The following is an 18,541-nucleotide window of genomic DNA, read 5'->3' as shown; positions in this document are numbered from 1 at the left end:
TATTATTGTACTGCTCTAGGGATGTATGTATATTATTGTACTGCTCTAGGGATGTATGTATATTATTGTACTGCTCTAGGGATGTATGTATATTATTGTACTGCTCTAGGGATGTATGTATATTATTGTACTGCTCTAGGGATGTATGTATGTTATTGTACTGCTCTAGGGATGTATGTATATTATTGTACTGCTCTAGGGATGTATGTATATTATTGTACTGCTCTAGGGATGTATATATAATATTGTACTGCTCTAGGGATGTATGTATATTATTGTACTGCTCTAGGGATGTCATTTACTATTATGTATTGATTTTGATGTTTATTTTTTCACTCTTTATGCGATGCAGAGAATACCGGAAGAAGAATGATCATTTCATTACCACAGTGAATTATTGTAATGTTTGTTAACGTGTCAATTAATCCCATAAGGGATGGGTTGCCAATTGGCGATTTGATACTAAAATAAAATGTAATTCATTCATTCATTCATACAATGAAGTACAACAGGTGACTGGTCCAGCTAGTGGTTGATCTCACACTCCACACTCCTATGCAGTGTATACTGAAGTTGAGGTGAGAAACATGTGTTGTGTGGATGAATGAACATCTTTTGGAAAGTAAAAACAATTGGTTTTTCTCAATTGGCATCTTCTACTTGACAGACAGCTCAGATGATGTCCTTCGTATGATGTCATAAGATGTCCTTACTGTGATGGCAGATGCTGTCATTACTATGATGTCAGATGATGTCATTACTATGATGTCATAAGATGTCCTTACTGTGATGTCAGATGATGTCATTACTATGATGTCAGATGATGTCATTACTATGATGTCATAAGATGTCCTTACTGTGATGTCAGATGATGTCATTACTATGATGTCAGATGATGTCCTTACTATGATGTCATAAGATGTCCTTACTGTGATGTCAAATGATGTCCTTACTATGACGTCATACGATGTCCTTACTGTGATGTCAGATGATGTCATTACTATGATGTCAGATGATGTCCTTACTATGATGTCATAAGATGTCATTACTGTGATGTCAGATGATGTCCTTACTATGATGTCATAAGATGTCCTTACTGTGATGTCAGATGATGTCCTTACTATGATGTCAGATGATGTCCTTACTATGATGTCAGATGATGTCCTTACTATGATGTCAGATGATGTCCTTATTATGATGTCATAAGATGTCCTTACTGTGATGTCAGATGATGTCCTTACTATGACGTCATAAGATGTCCTTACTGTGATGTCAGATGATGTCCTTACTATGATGTCATAAGATGTCCTGACTATGATGTCAGATGATGTCCTTACTATGTATTTTTAATCCCAGCCCCCATTGTACTCAGTGAAGTGTTGTTTTGAATTTGCCCCAAACAAAATACTTTGTATTCAAGACATAAAGTACATTTCTTTGACACATTTTTTTGCAGTATTAATTTAGTGCCTTGTTGCAAACAGGATGCATGTTTTGGAATATTTTTAAATTCTGTACAGGATTCCTTATTTTCCCTCTGTCAATTAGGTTAGTATTGTGGAGTAACTGTAATGTTGTTGATTCATCCTCAGTTTTCTCCTATCACAGCCATTAAACTGTGTAACTGTTTTAAAGTCACTATTGGTCTCATGTTGAAATCAACTGAGTTACTGAAGTAAGGACGCCTGTGTCTTTGTAGTGACTTTGCCAATCTACCAATAGGTGTCCTTCTTTGCGAGGCATTGGAAAACCTCTTTGTGGTTTAATCTGTGTTTGAAATTCATTGCTTGACTGAGGGACCTTACAGATAATTGTATGTGTGGGGTACAGAGATGAGGTAGTCATTCAAAAATCATGTTAAACACTATTATTTCACACATATTGAGTTCAATGCAACTTATTATGTGACATTTTTACTCCTGAACTAATTTAGGTTTGCCATAACAAAAGGGTTGAATACTTATTGACTCAAGACATTTCAGCTTTTAATTTGTTATTAATCAGTAAAAATGTCTAAAAACATAATTCCACTTTGACATTATGGGGTGTTGTGTGTAAGCCAGTTAATAAAAATGTTTTAATCAATTTTAAATTCAGGCTGTAACAGAACAAAATGTGGAAAAGGTCAAAGGGTGTGAACACTTTCTGAAGACACTGTATGTATCTTAGATACAAACTTTACATGTCCGCACTCACATAGGCTTAGCAAAAATAACATGGTTGCTGTGGTAGAATGTTTATTTTGATTGCCGATTTCCTCATTTATTGCTTGACTGAAGGTAGTCATCAGGTAGTCTGATTTCAGATGTGTCCGTATAAACAGGATTATTAGGGAAATCGTTATTCTTGTAAAGCATGCAAACTTTTTAAACAAACTATTATATTAATCTGACCGGAGAGAGAGAGACGGAGAGAGACGGAGAGAGAAGGAGAGAGACGGAGAGAGGAGAGAGAGAGACAGAGAGAGAGAGACAGAGAGACAGAGAGACAGAGACAGAGAGAGAGAGAGACAGAGAGAGAGCGCGTGTTCACCTCTCTCCTTCCCCCTCCTCTCCCCTCTCTATCTCCAGCCCCCTCTTCTCCCCTCCTCTGCGTCTGGATGCGGGGGTCGGGGAGAGAGAGGGACGAGGGGTGAGAGGGGCGAGGGGTGAGAGCGTGTGAGCCCCCCCTGGAGGTCCCCCAGGCCCGCCCCTCCTCATGGTCTGGCCCGGTGCTGGCCCCGTGGCACACCGAAAGCCCTTTCAGGTGCACTTAATATCTGCAGCAGCAGCAAATTTGTCTGGGAGGCAAGTCTATAGCTGCCACTCACAGTAGTCTGGCCATATTACATTTTAATATTTATTGACAAACATTAGCATAATTGACTGTGCCAGGGTTTCTTGGGGAAGTTAGAGGAAGGGATAGGGCTGTTTCTCTGGGAAGGTAGACAGCTCAGGGAGGGGTGAGGATAGGGCTGTTTCTCTGGGATGGTAGACAGCTGAGGGAGGGGTAGGGATAGGACTGTTTCTCTGGGAAGGTATACAGCTGAGGGAGGGGTGAGGATAGGGCTGTTTCTCTGGGAAGGTATACAGCTGAGGGAGGGGTAGGGACAGGACTGTTTCTCTGGGAAGGTAGACAGCTGAGGGAGGGGAGAGGATAGGGCTGTTTCTCTGGGAAGGTATACAGCTGAGGGAGGGGTAGGGACAGGACTGTTTCTCTGGGAAGGTAGACAGCTGAGGGAGGGGAGAGGATAGGGCTGTTTCTCTGGGAAGGTAGACGGCTGAGGGAGGGGTAGGGATAGGGCTGTTTCTCTGGGAAGGTAGACAGCTGAGGGAGGGGTAGGGATAGGACTGTTTCTCTGGGAAGGTAGACAGCTGAGGGAGGGGTAGGGATAGGGCTGTTTCTCTGGGAAGGTAGACAGCTGAGGGAGGGGTAGGGATAGGGCTGTTTCTCTGGGAAGGTAGACAGCTGAGGGAGGGGTAGGGATAGGACTGTTTCTCTGGGAAGGTAGACGGCTGAGGGAGGGGAGAGGATAGGACTGTTTCTCTGGGAAGGTAGACGGCTGAGGGAGGGGAGAGGATAGGACTGTTTCTCTGGGAAGGTAGACGGCTGAGGGAGGGGAGAGGATAGGGCTTCCCCCTAAGCTCAGGAAGGTAGACGGCTGAGGGAGGGGAGAGGATAGGGCTGTTTCTCTGGGAAGGTAGACGGCTGAGGGAGGGGAGAGGATAGGGCTTCCCCCTAAGCTCAGGAAGGTAGACGGCTGAGGGAGGGGAGAGAATAGTGTTGTTTCTCTGGGAAGGTAGACGGCTGAGGGAGGGGTCCTCGCGAGTCGCATTCATTAAATATGATGAGTAGAATGTTTTAAATCATCAGGCTGGTACGATTCCGAGATACACGCCAGCTTTTTTCTCTCCTCCTCACGTCGTCTCTCTGTCTCTCCCCTTCTCTCTCTCTCTCTCTCTCTCTGTCTCTCCATCACTCCATCTCTCTCTCTCTGTCTCTCCATCTCTCCCTCTCTCTGTCTCTCCATCTCTCCCTCTCTCTCTCTCCTGTCTCTCCATCGCTCCCTCTCCCTTCTCTCTCTCTCTCTCTCTCTCTCTCTCTCTCTCTCTCTCTCTCTCTCTCTCAGAATATCTCTTTTCTCCTCTCTTTCTCCATCTCTCTCTCTCTCCCCCTCTTCATCTCCCTCATTCCTTTTTTGAGGTGGTGGAAATGATGAGTCAGTGAAAAGTCAACCCCCCCTCCCTCCTAAGGTGTCAATCAATTTATAGAAAACCAACTGTGCATGAAATAACTTCAATGAAGGATTGGACTCTTGATGTCAATGCCTTGGGTTATAGCTTCCTAGCCTTAAGTAAAAAATATTTTTGTGACAAATTTGATTTGTCACATGCCCCGAATACAACGGATGTAGACTTTACAATAAACAGCTTGCTTACGAACCCTTCCCAACGATGCAGAGTTAAACAAATAATAATACAAAATAAAATACACAAGAATGGAGCTAAATACAGGAAGTACCAGTACCAGATCACTATGGAGCTATATACAGGGAGTACCAGTACCAGATCAATATTGAGCTATATACAGGAAGTACCAGTATCAGATCACTATGGAGCTATATACAGGGAGTACCAGTACCAGATCAATATGGAGCTATATACAGGGAGTACCAGTACCAGATCAATGTGGAGCTATATACAGGGAGTACCAGTACCAGATCAATGTGGAGCTATATACAGGTAGCTATATCAGGATGGATAATAATAAGGTATTTGAGGTAGATATGTACATGAAGGCAGGGTAAAGTGACTAGGCATCAGGATAGATAATAATAAGGTATTTCAGATAGATATGTACATGAAGGCAGGGTAAAGTGACAAGACATCAGGATAGATAATAATAAGGTATTTGAGGTAGATATGTACATGAAGGCAGGGTAAAGTGACTAGGCATCAGGATAGATAATAATAAGGTATTTCAGATAGATATGTACATGAAGGCAGGGTAAAGTGACTAGACATCAGGATAGATAATAATAAGGTATTTGAGGTAGATATGTACATGAAGGCAGGGTAAAGTGACTAGACATCAGGATAGATAATAATAAGGTATTTGAGGTAGATATGTACATGAAGGCAGGGTAAAGTGACTAGACATCAAGATAGATAATAATAAGGTATTTGAGGTAGATATGTACATGAAGGCAGGGTAAAGTGACTAGGCATCAGGATAGATAATAATAAGGTATTTGAGGTAGATATGTACATGAAGGCAGGGTAAAGTGACTAGACATCAGGATAGATAATAATAAGGTATTTGAGGTAGATATGTACATGAAGGTAGGGTAAAGTGACGAGGCATTAGGATAGATAATAATAAGGTATTTGAGGTAGATATGTACATGAAGGCAGGGTAAAGTGACTAGGCATCAGGATAGATAATAATAAGGTATTTGAGGTAGATATGTACATGAAGGCAGGGTAAAGTGACTAGACATCAGGATAGATAATAATAAGGTATTTGAGGTAGATATGTACATGAAGGTAGGGTAAAGTGACGAGGCATTAGGATAGATAATAATAAGGGTAAAATAAAGAACAGAGTAGCAACAGCAAATGATGAGTGTGAAAGTGTGTTTGTGCTTGTGTGTGTGTGTACCTGTGTTTGTGTGTTTGTTTGTGGCGTTATGCGTGTGTGTGTGTTATGTGTGTGTGTGTGTGTATGTGTGTGTGTGTGTGTGTGTGCGTGTGAGTGTGAGTGTGAGTGTGTGTGTGTGTGTGTGTGTGTGTGTGTGTGTGTGTGTGTGTGTGTGTGTGTGTGTGTGTGTGTGTGTGTGTGAATGTGTGTGGTTTTTGTGTGAGAGTGTCAGTATAGTGTGTGTGTGAGTGAGTGTGTATGTAATGTGTGTTTATACGGTATATACAGTATAGTCTTGTGAGTGTGCATAGAGTCAGTGCAAGATAGGGTCAGTGCAAATAGTCCAGATAAGCCATTTAATTAACTATTTAGCAGTTTTATGGCTTAGGGGTAGAAGCCTGTTGGTTCCAGAGCCGTTTGTCAGACGGTAGCAGAGTGAACCGTCTATGGATTGGGTGGCTACATAGATGGATCAGGTAAACAATAAGGTCAACCTAGCATTATTACTTCAACAGAGGCAACCAAAATGGATATGGGTGCAAAATGACAAATTAGGGTGAAAAAAGTAAATTGTGTGGGTAAAATGGCTAACAGAATTGGGTGGCTGATATGGCTCAGCTTGCGAAAGTATTCACCCCCCTTGGCATTTTTCCTATTTCGTTGCATTACAACTTGGAATTAAAATATATATATATTATTTTTTTTTGGGGGGGGGGGTGTATCATTTGATTTACACAACATGCCTACTACTTTGAAGATGCAAAATATTTAATTTGTGAAACAAACAAGAAATAAGACAAAAAAAACGGAAAACTTCAGCATGCAGAACTATTCCCCCCCATCAAAATCAATACTTTGAAGAGCCACCTTTTGCAGCAATTACAGCTGCAAGTCTCTTGGGGTATGTCTCTATAAGCTTGGCACATCTAGCCACTGGGACTTGCCCATTCTTCAAGGCAAAACTGCTCCAGCTCCTTCAAGTAGGATGGGTTCCGCTGGTGTACAGCAATCTTTAAGTCATACCACAGATTCTCAATTGGATTGAGGTCTGGGCTTTGACTAGGCCATTCCAAGACATTTAAATGTTTCCTCCTAAACCATTCGAGTGTTGCTTTAGCAGTATGCTTAGGGTCATTGTCCTGCAGGAAGGTGAACCTCCGTCCCAGTCTCAAATCTCTGGAAGACTGAAACAGGTTTCCCTCAAGAATTTCCCTGTATTTAGCGCCATCCATCATTCCTTCAATTCTGACCAGTTTCCCAGTCCCTGCCGATGAAACAAATCCCCACAGCATGAAGCTGCCACCACCATGCTTCACTGTGGGGATGGTGTTCTCGGGGTGATGAGAGATGTTGAGTTTAAATACCTTTGCAAGGCACTGTATAAAAAAACAATGCCTTCAATTAATTGTGTAGGGGCTAGATTAAATCCGTATCGTTGAAGTTCAGCACAATAGCGCAATTTGAAATTTAAAGGTAATTTCTGATTGAGCTGACGTATGCATAATTTACCGTGAATGCAGTCTCCGCTAATGCGAAAACATTGCCTTTAAAATTTCTATCCCGCTATAGCATGGCTCTTCAGCGCTACGGATTGAATTGAGCTCTAAATCGTTCAGAAATTTAGATTAAAGTGTTCTACTTCAAAGACGACAGAAAGTTCCTAAGAAAAGACAATGTTATTCAATAGTAGTGGAAACCTGCTGAATAAATGTGTTTGTTCAGAGAAGATTTTTTGAATAATATTTTCACATTTGCCTTTCGTGTGCTAGTGCCATTGACATCAAGCAATATCAAAGACTTATCTTGCAGAGGAAATGCCAAGACCATGCTTGTGCATTCATACCCTACTGAACTCAGCCAGTGTTTTCACATGACACCAGCAGTCACGTCTTGTGTTTGAACCAAAGACAGTTCTTCAGTACAAGACAGACCAACGAGCTGTATAAATTAGATTTGTGTGATTACATATAAGTTGCCATATCAGATTCCTCCGAAGGCCAATTCCTGACTAAGCTGACAGACAGGAGGGCAGTGAGGGAGGAAGGGACGGTGGCATGTCCTGAAGCCTATGAATTGCTTGCATTTCTCCGCTAATCCCCCAGTGGTGCACTGGGGCCATTCTGACAACAGCAGGCAAAGCGGCAGTTTCTACCATACTGATGTGTGCTTTTGGTGGTGGTAGTGATGGTGGTGGTGGTTATAGTGGTGGTGGTTATAGTGATGGTGGTGGTAATAGTGGTGGTGGTTATAGTGGTGGTGGTTATAGTGGTGGTTATAGTGATGGTGGTTATAGTGGTGGTGGTGGTTATAGTGGTGGTGGTTATAGTGGTGGTGGTGGTTATAGTGGTGGTGGTTATAGTGGTGGTTATAGTGGTAGTGGTTATAGTGCTGGTGTTTATAGTGGTGGTGGTTATAGTGGTGGTGGTTATAGTGGTGGTGGTGGTTATAGTGGTGGTTATAGTGGTGGTTATAGTGGTGGTGGTTATAGTGGTAGTGGTTATAGTGGTAGTGGTTATAGTGGTGGTGGTGGTTATAGTGGTGGTTATAGTGGTGGTGGTTATAGTGGTGGTTATAGTGGTGGTTATAGTGGTGGTGGTTATAGTGGTGGTGGTGGTTATAGTGGTGGTTATAGTGGTGGTGGTTATAGTGGTAGTGGTTATAGTGGTAGTGGTTATAGTGGTGGTTATAGTGGTGGTGGTTATAGTGGTGGTGGTTATAGTGGTAGTGGTTATAGTGGTAGTGGTTATAGTGGTGGTGGTGGTTATAGTGGTGGTTATAGTGGTGGTGGTTATAGTGGTGGTGGTTATAGTGGTGGTGGTTATAGTGGTGGTTATAGTGGTGGTGGTATAGTGGTGGTGGTTATAGTGGTGGTGGTTATAGTGGTGGTTATAGTGGTGGTGGTGGTGGTTATAGTGGTGGTGGTTATAGTGGTGGTGGTTATAGTGGTGGTTATAGTGGTGGTGGTTATAGTGCTGGTGGTTATAGTGCTGGTGGTTATAGTGGTGGTTATAGTGGTGGTGGTTATAGTGGTAGTGGTTATAGTGGTGGTGGTTATAGTGGTGGTGGTTATGGTGGTGGTTATAGTGGTGGTTATAGTGGTGGTGGTTAGAGTGGTGGTGGTGGTTATAGTGGTGGTGGTGATAGTGGTGATGGTAATAGTGGTAGTGGTTATAGTTATGGTGGTTACAGTGGTGGTTATAGTGGTGGTGGTTATAGTGGTGGTGGTGGTTATAGTGTTGGTGGTGGTTATAGTGGTGGTGGTTATAGTGGTGGTGGTTATAGCGGTGGTTATAGTGGTGGTGGTTATAGTGGTGGTGGTTATAGTGGTGGTGGTGGTTATAGTGGTGGTGGTGATAGTGGTGGTGGTTATAGGGGTGGTGGTTATAATGGTGGTGTTTATAGTGGTGGTTATAATGGTGGTGGTTATAGTGGTGGTGGTTATAGTGGTGGTGTTGGTTATAGTGGTGGTGGTTATAGTGGTTGTAGTGGTGGTTATGGTGGTGGTGGTTATAGTGGTGGTGGTGGTTATAGTGGTGGTGGTTATAGTGGTGGTGGTTATAGGGGTGGTGGTGGTGGTTATAGTGGTGGTGTTGCAGTGCCTTGCAGAAGTATTCACCCCGCTTGGCGTTTTTCTTATTTTGTTCCATTACAACTATAATTTATATAGGTTTTTATTTGGATTTCATGTTATTTTATCATCTCCACCCGGCACAGCCAGAAGAGGACTGGCCACCCCTCATAGCCTGGTTCCTCTCTAGGTTTCTTCCTAGGTTTTGGCCTTTCTAGGGAGTTTTTCCTAGCCACCGTGCTTCTACACCTGCATTGCTTGCTGGTTGGGGTTTTAGGCTGGGTTTCTGTACAGCACTTTGAGATATCAGCTGATGTAAGAAGGGCTATATAAATACAGTTGATTTGATTTGATTTAATGGACATACATAAAATAGTCCAAATTGGTGAAGTGAAATGAAAAAAATTACTTGATTCCACAAATTTCAACAAAAAAAAAAAACGGAAAAGAGGTGTGTGCATATGTATTCACCCCCTTTGCTATGAAGCCCCTAAATAAGATCTGGTGCAACCAATTACCTTCAGAAGTGACATAATTAGTTAAATAAAGTCCACCTGTGTGCAATCTAAGTGTCACATGATCTCTCACATGATCTCAGTACATTTACGCCTGTTCTGAAAGGCCCCAGAGTCTGCAACACCACTAAGCAAGGGGCACCACTAATCAAGGGGCACCACCAAGCAAGCGATACTATGAAGACCAAGGACCTCTCCAAACAGGTCAGGGACAAAGTTGTGGAGAAGTACAGATCAGGGTTGGGTTATAAAAAAATATCCTAAACTTTGAACATCCCACAGAGCACCATTTAAACCATTCTTAAAATATGGAACAACAAACCTGCCAAGAGAGGGCCGCCCACCAAAACTCACAGACCAGGCAAGGAGGGCATTAATCAGAGAGGCAACAAAGAGACCAAAGATAACCCTGAAGGAGCTGCAAAGCTCCACAGCGGAGATTGGAGTATCTGTACATAGGACCACATTAAGCCGTACACTCCACAGAGCTGGCCTTTACGGAAGAGTGGCCAGAAAAAAATAAGCAAACATGTTTGGTGTTCGCCAAAAGGCATGTGGGAGACTCCACAAACATATGGAAGAAGGTACTCTGGTCAGATGAGACTAAAATTGAGCTTTTTGGCCATTAAGGAAAATGCTATGTCTGGCGCAAACCCAACAGTTCCCATCACCCCGAGAACACCATCCCCAGAGTGAAGCATGGTGGTGGCAGCATCATTCTGTGGGGATATTTTTCATCGGCAGGGACTAACCACCACCACTATAACCACCACCACTATAACCAACACTATAACCAACACTATAACCACCACCACTATAACCACCACCACTATAACCACCACCACTATAACCACCACTATAACCACTACCACTATAACCACCACTATAGCCACCACCACTATAACCACAACCACTATAACCACCACCACTAAAACCACCACCACTATAACCACCACCACTATAAACACCACTATAACCACCACCACTATAACCACCACCACCACCACTATAACCACCACTATAACCACCACCACTATAACCACCACCACTATAACCACCACCACTATAACCACCACTATAACCACCACCACTATAACCACCACCACTATAACCACCACCACTATAACCACCACTATAACCACCACCACTATAACCACCACTATAACCACCACCACCACTATAACCACCAGCGGTTGGTGGTTATAGTGGTGGTTATAGTGGTGGTGGTTATAGTGGTGGTTATAGTGGTGGTGGTGGTTATAGGACTGGGAAACTGGTCAGAATTGAAGGAATGATGGATGACTCTAATTACAGGGAAATTCTTGAGGGAAACCTGTTTCAGTCTTCCAGAGATTTGAGACTGGGACGGAGGTTCACCTTCCAGCAGGACAATGACCCTAAGAATATTGCTAAAGCAACACTCGAGTGGTTTAAGGGGAAACACTTAAATGTCTTGGAATGGCCTAGTCAAAGCCCAGACCTCTATCCAATTGAGAATCTGTGGTATGACTTAAAGATTGCTGTACACCAGTGGAACCCAGGAGCTGGAGCAGTTTTGCCTTGAAGAATGGGAAAAAATCCCAGTGGATAGATATGCCAAGTTTATAGAGACATACGCCAAGAGAATTGCAGCTGTAATTGCTGCAAAAGATGGCTCTACAAAGTATTGACATTTTGGTGGGTGAATAGTTATGCACGCTGAAGTTTTCCGTTTTTTTGTCTTATTTCTTGTTTGTTTCACAATAAAAATATTTTGCATCTTAAAAGTCATAGGCATGTTGCGTAAATCAAATGATACAAACCTCCCCAAAAATCTATTTTAATTCCAGGTTGTAAAGCAACAAAATAGGAAAAATGCCAAGGGGGTGAATACTTTCGCAAGCCACTGTAGTGGTGGTGTTTATAGTGGTGGTGGTTATAGTGGTGGTGGTTATAGTGGTGGTGGTGGTTATAGTGGTGGTTATAGTGGTGGTTATAGTGGTGGTGGTTATAGTGGTAGTGGTTATAGTGGTAGTGGTTATAGTGGTGGTGGTGGTTATAGTGGTGGTTATAGTGGTGGTGGTTATAGTGGTGGTGCTTATAGTAGTGGTTATAGTGGTGGTGGTTATAGTGGTGGTTATAGTGGTGGTGGTGGTTATAGTGGTGGTTATAGTGGTGGTGGTTATAGTGGTAGTGGTTATAGTGGTAGTGGTTATAGTGGTGGTTATAGTGGTGGTGGTTATAGTGGTGGTGGTTATAGTGGTAGTGGTTATAGTGGTGGTGGTGGTTATAGTGGTGGTTGTTATAGTGGTGGTGGTTATAGTGGTGGTGGTTATAGTGGTGGTGGTTATAGTGGTGGTGGTTATAGTGGTGGTTATAGTGGTGGTGGTTATAGTGGTGGTGGTTATAGTGGTGGTTATAGTGGTAGTGGTTATAGTGGTGGTTAGAGTGGTGGTGAATATAGTGGTGGTGGTTATAGTGGTGGTTGTTATAGTGGTGGTTATAGTGGTGGTGGTTATAGTGGTGGTGGTTATAGTGGTGGTGGTGGTTATAGTGGTGGTTATAGTGGTGGTTATAGTGGTGGTGGTGGTTATAGTGGTGGTTATAGTGGTGGTGGTTATAGTGGTAGTGGTTATAGTGGTAGTGGTTATAGTGTGGTAACAGACAACTAAACACTGGACGCATGACACACAGACACACTACACACACACACAGGCAACCTACACACGGACACACTGACACAACAGACAATACAAAACTGACACACTGGACACACCTGCACACACACACACAGACACACAGACACCTACACACAGACACACCACACCACACAGACCCTACACACTGACACACCAACACATAGACACACTGACACACCTAACACCTACACACAGACACACTGACACACTGACAAAACTGACACACCTACACACAGACACACCTACACACTGACACACCTACACACTGACACACTGACACACTGACACACAGACACAACTACACACATACACAGCTACACACAGAGACACTGGACACACAGACACACAGACACACCCACACACAAGGAACACAGTACACACTGACACACAGACACACCTACACACAGACACACAGACACACAAACATACCTACACACAGACACCCCTACACACAGGACAACCTATACACAGACAAACCTAACACTGACACACAGAAACACAGAATCACAGACACACAGACACCTACACAGACACACCTACACACACGACACCTATACACAGACACCTACACACAGACACCTACACACAGACACACCTACACACTGACACACATACACAGAATCACAGACACACAGAAACACACAAACACAGACACCAGCCACCTACACACTGACACACAGACACCTACACACAGACAACTACACACAGCACACAGACACCTACACACAGACACACCTACACAAAGACACACCTACACACTGACACACAGAACACAGAACAACAGACACACAGACACCTACACAGACACACCTACACACACAGACACCTATACACAGACACCTACACACAGACACACCTACACACTGACACACAGAAAACACTGACACACAGAAACACAGAAACACAGACACCTACACACTGACACACGTAACACAGAAACACAGACACCTACACACTGACACACATACACCACAGACAACATACACCTACACACATACACCTAAACACACGACACGTACACCTACACACAGAAACACAGACACACCTACAAACAGACACCCCTACACACAGACACACAGACACACATACACACCTACACACAGAAACACAGACACACCAGACATCTACAACTGACACACAGACACCTACACACAGACACACCTACACACAGCCACTTACACACTGACACACAGACACACATACACCTACACACAGACACACAGACACCTACAACAGACACACCTACACACTGACACACAAGAACGCAGAAGAACAGACACACAGACACATCCTACACACTGACACCTACACACTGACACCAGACACCACACACAACACACAGACACCTACACACTGACACACAGACACCTACACACACGACACCCAGACCACAGACACCTACACACTGACACACAGACACCTACACACAGACACCTACAACTAACACACCTACACACCTACACACAGAACACATACACCTACACACCGACACACTGACACACAGACACCTACACACAGACACCTACAAAACACACCTACACACTGACATAACCTAAACACAGACACACAGACACACAGCCAACTTACACACTGACACACAGACCACATACACCTACACACAGACACATACACTACACACAGACACACCTACACAAAGACACACATAAAACGACACACAGAAACACAGACACAGACGCCTACACACAGACACACCTACACACGGCACACCTACACACTGACACACAGAACACTGACACACAGAAGAACAGACACACAGACACACCTAACACTGACATACACCTACACACTGACACACAGACACACATAAACACAGACACCTACACACTGACACACAGACACACAGACACCTACACACAGACAAACAGACACCGACACACTGACACACAGACACCTACACACGGAAACACAGACACCTACACACAGACACACAGACAACTACACACAGACACACAGACACACAGACACCTACACACACAGACACCCAGACACACAGAACACAACATGACACACAGACACACACCACTGACACAAGACACACAGCCACCTACACCTAACACACAGACAAACAGACACCTACACACAGACACAGAACACAGACACCTACACACTGACACACAGCCACACTAACACCTACACAAGACACACCTACACACTGACACACAGACACACAGACACCTACACACAGAAACACCTACACACAGACACACCTACACACTGACACACAGAAACACTGACACACAGAAGAACAGACACACAGACACACCTACCACACTGACATACCACCTACACACAGACACCTACACACTGACACACAGACACACATAACACAGACACTACACACTACACACAGACACACAGGACACACATAAACACAGACACCTACACACTGACACACAGACACACAGACACCTACACACAGACACAAAGACACCTACACACTGACACACAGACACCTAACACAGGACACCAGACACACAGACACACAGACACTGACACACAGACACCTACACACTGACACACTGACACACAGACACCTACACACAGACACCTACACACAGACACACAGACAAACAGACACCTACACACAGACACCAGACACACAGGTACACACACAGACACCTACACACTGACACACAGACACCACACACGGACACACAGAACCTACACACAGACACACCTACACACTAACACACCTAAACACAGACACACAGACACAGACACACACACACACACACACACACACACACACCACACACACACACACACACACACACACACAACACACACACACAAACACACGCGCGCGCGTCCTGTCAGCCACCACAGACCACCGACACACCCACCATGCTGGAGGTGGTCAAGCCCGCACTTCATCCCAGCAATACATGGCCTTTGAAAAAAATGTATCATAAAAAATGCCTGTGTTTTTATATGGCACCCTATTCCCTAGTGATACATTGTTTTTGACCAGGCTGGCACCTATTCCCTATGTAGTACATGTTTTTGACCAGGGCTGGCACCATATTCCCTATTAGTACATTTTTTTGACCAGGGCTGGCACCATATTCCCTATTAGTCATTGTTTTTGACCAGGGCTGGCACCCTATTCCCTATGTAGTACATGTTTTTGACCAGGGCTGGCACCATATTCCCTATGTAGTACATTGTTTTTGACCGGGCTGCACCATATTCCCTATGTAGTACATTGTTTTTGACCAGGGCTGGCACCCATAGTTCCCTATGTAGTACATTGTTTTTGACCAGGGCTGGCACCCATTCCCTATGTGTACATTGTTTTTGACCAGGGCTGGCACATATTCCTATGTAGTACATTGTTTTTGACCAGGCTGGCACATATTCCCTATGTAGTACATTGTTTTTGACCAGGGCTGGCACCATATTCCTATGTAGTACATTGTTTTTGACCAGGGCTGGCACCATATTCCCTATGTATACATGTTTTTGACCAGGGCTGGCACCATATCCTATGTAGTACATTGTTTTGACCAGGGCTGGCACCTATTCCCTATGTAGTACATTGTTTTGACCAGGGCTGGCACCATATTCCCTATGTAGTACATTGTTTTGACCAGGGCTGGCACATATTCCCTATGTAGTACATTGTTTTTGACCAGGGCTGGCACCATATTCCCTATGTAGTACATTGTTTTTGACCAGGGCTGGCACCATATTCCCTATGTAGTACATTGTTTTTGACCAGGGCTGGCACCCTATTCCCTATATCGTGCATTGTTTTTGACCAGGGCTGGCACCATATTCCCTGTATCGTGCATTGTTTTTGACCAGGGCTGGCACCATATTCCCTGTATCGTGCATTGTTTTTGCCCAGGCTGGCACCTATTCCCTATTGTATACATGTTTTTGACCAGGTTTGGCAACCTATCCCGATGTAGTACATTGTTTTTGACCAGGGCTGGCACCATATTCCCTATGTAGTACATTGTTTTTGACCAGGGCTGGCACCCTATTCCCTATGTAGTACATTGTTTTGACCAGGGCTGGCACCATATTCCCTATGTAGTACATTGTTTTTGACCAGGTTTGCACCATATTCCCTATATCGTGCATGTTTTTGACAGGGCTGGCACCATATCCCTATGTAGTACATTGTTTTTGACCAGGGCTGGCACCCTATTCCCTATATCGTGCATTGTTTTTGACCAGGGCTGGCACCATATTCCCTGTATCGTGCATTGTTTTTGACCAGGGCTGGCACCATATTCCCTATATCGTGCATTGTTTTTGACCAGGGCTGGCACCATATTCCCTGTATCGTGCATTGTTTTTGACCAGGGCTGGCACCATATTCCCTGTATCGTGCATTGTTTTTGACCAGGTTTGGCACCATATTCCCTATGTAGTACATTGTTTTTGACCAGGGCTGGCACCATATTCCCTATATCGTGCATTGTTTTTGACCAGGGCTGGCACCCTATCCCTGTATCGTGCATTTTTTTTGACCAGGGCTGGCACCATATTCCCTATATCGTGCATTGTTTTTGACCAGGGCTGGCACCATATTCCCTATATCGTGCATTGTTTTTGACCAGGGCTGGCACCATATTCCCTATATCGTGCATTGTTTTTGATCAGGGCTGGCACCATATTCCCTATATTGTACATTGTTTTTGACCAGGCTGGTCTTGTATGAAGGGAAAACCGGTACGATTTGGAACAAGGCTCCTGTGTATCTGTGATTTGTTATTGTAGTGACTTGAACTATTAATGACAGAGCAACGGGGTAATTAATGACCTGAAAACTAATAGTCAGACCTTTTTGGGGAAAACACAATTAGGTCTGAACCTGGAACTCACATGATGAATACTGGGGCTTTTTGGGGGGGAAACACAACTAGGTCTGAACCTGGAACTTGCATCATGAATAATGGGGCTTTTTGGGGGGAAAACACAACTAGGTCTGAACCTGGAACTTGCATCATGAATAATGGGGCTTTTTGGGGGGAAAACACAACTAGGTCTGAACCTGGAACTTGCATCATGAATACTGGGGCTTTTTGAGGGGGAAACACAATTAGGTCTGAACCTGGAACTCACATGATGAATACTGGGGCTTTTTGGGGAAAACACAACTAGGTCTGAACCTGGAACTCACATGATGAATACTGGGGCTTTTTGGGGAAAACACAACTAGGTCTGAACCTGGAACTCACATGATGAATACTGGGGCTTTTTGGGGGAAAACACAACTAGGTCTGAACCTGGAACTCACATGATGAATATGGGGCTTTTTGGGGAAAACACAAATAGGTCTTGAACCTGGAACTCACATGATGAATACTGGGCTTTTTGGGGGGAAAACACAAACTAGGTCTGAACCTGGAATCACATGATGAATACTGGGGCTTTTGGGGAAAACAACAATAGGTCTGAACCTGGAACTCACATGATGAATACTGGGGCTTTGGGGGGAATACACAACTAGGTCTGAACTGAACTAACATCATGAATACTGGGGCTTTTTGGGGAAAACACAATTAGGTCTGAACCTGGAACTCACATGATGAATACTGGGGCTTTTTGGGGAAAACACGATTAGGTCTGAACCTGGAACTCACATGATGAATACTGGGGTTCTTTGGGGGGAAAACTAAATTAGATCTGAACCTGGAACTCACATGATGAATACTGGGGCTTTTTTGGGGGAAAACACAATTAGTTCTGAACCTGGAACTCACATGATGAATACGGGGCTTTTTGGGGGAAACACAATTAGGTCTGAACCTGGAACTCACATGATGAATACTGGGGCTTTTGGGGAAAACACAATTAGGTCTGACCTGGAACTCACATGATGAATACTGGCCTTTTGGGGGGAAAACACAACTAGGTCTGAACCTGGAACTCACATGATGAATACTGGGGCTTTGGGAAAACACGATTAGGTCTCAACCTGGAACTCACATGATGAATACTGGGGCTTTGGGGGGAAAACACAACTAGGTCTGAACCTGGAACTCACATGATGAATACTGGGGCTTTTTTGGGGGAAAACACAACTAGGTCTGAACCTGGAACTCACATGATGAATACTGGGGCTTTTTGGGAAAAACAATTAGGTCTGAACCTGGAACTCACATGATGAATACTGGGGCTTTTTA

This window comes from Salvelinus namaycush, chromosome 9, assembly GCF_016432855.1.
Source record: "Salvelinus namaycush isolate Seneca chromosome 9, SaNama_1.0, whole genome shotgun sequence".
In the NCBI taxonomy this organism is placed as follows: Eukaryota; Metazoa; Chordata; class Actinopteri; order Salmoniformes; family Salmonidae; genus Salvelinus; species Salvelinus namaycush.
This window is presented reverse-complemented; position numbering follows the sequence as displayed.